This window comes from Peromyscus californicus, unplaced genomic scaffold, assembly GCF_007827085.1.
Source record: "Peromyscus californicus insignis strain IS unplaced genomic scaffold, ASM782708v3 Scaffold_4__1_contigs__length_199733344, whole genome shotgun sequence".
In the NCBI taxonomy this organism is placed as follows: Eukaryota; Metazoa; Chordata; class Mammalia; order Rodentia; family Cricetidae; genus Peromyscus; species Peromyscus californicus.
In genome coordinates, this window is record NW_026294562.1 from 177715634 (window position 1) to 177716976 (window position 1343).

Below are 1343 nucleotides of genomic sequence, written 5' to 3' on the forward strand. Positions count from 1 at the left end.
CAGCCAGATGGTTTCTCAGGCTGCATCTCTAGTACTCTCAAGACTTGAGGGTCTAATCCCATGGCAGGCTTCAGAAATAAAACTCATGTGTCTGGCTTGAGCTCACTACATAGATCACAGATGTACTGCTTCCAGAGTTCATGCAGAGGGAGGAAGAGACTGTATCTGTCATAAAGTCAGAAACAGGTACAAAGACAGAAACATGAGCTTGGGATTTCCAGTGTTCAGGAAGACAGCTGGGCTCAGGGCTGAGAATGAGCATGAGGGAGCACTTGAGACTTCATGTAAGCCCTAGGATCCCCAATGACAATGTGGCCAAGGCCGAGTGCATTCCCCTCCTTGAACCTCAATTTCTTCCCTGGCAGAACCTTCTCAAGGCTAAATTTCTGCTTTTGAGAAGGGAAGAGGGAGCCCTTTGCTTTGATTCTCTTCATGCTGGCCAGTTGTAGATGTGATGGTGGAGCCCTGGCTCAGACTAGGAATAGGATCTGAAGGTGGAGATATAACATCAGCCATAACAATCCAGGTGCTGTTCACTCAATGTCCTTTTCCCAAGAGAAACTGTGGTATATTGGATGTGTGTTCATGGGGGATCAAAGAAAGAAGGCACAGAGCACTCTAAGAATGATTTTAGACTTTATCACCTTCAGGGGGGTCCGTCTCTGGACTGAAACACTGTAGATAAGCAAAGAACCCTTTTATTGTTATGCAATTCACAACTTTAGCAGTCAGTTCCATATACCTCTTATCTAAGCCCCTCAATGAGACAATGCCAAATGCAAATTCTCAGTAAAGGAATACTACAGTTTTCTGGGTTGTCCCTAAACCAAGTTTTCATAGGCTTTGAACTCCTAGCAAACTCTCAAATAAGACTTCAAACAGGAGATAATGGAGACAGGAGGTAGCAATCACAAAAGGAAGATCAAAGCTAGGTGCTAACACTCAGGAATCAAACCAGCGGCAGTTCTGCAGAAATTCTCCCAACATATGCCCCTTTTTACATGCAACAATTATTTTGGAGGTTATGGAGCTTCATAGCAAATACAAACTTTTCTCTATCTTTCTGTTTTACAATCTTATATAAGTAAATCAAAACACATCTTAAAGCCAATAAGGTTACTGTTGCTAGCAAAAGAGTAACACTTGCTACAACAAGAAATCTATTCAAGTGATGTACAGGGCTGAATGAGGCTATAGTATCTGCAAGGCTTTCCATAACATCCATTCTTGTCATATCAGGTAACTTTAAAAAAATTCTTACTTTCTTGCTGTAAATCATAAATCATTTGAGAAGAGATAGGGTGACCCATCAAATGCATCTTAAACTTTTCCCAACCATACTT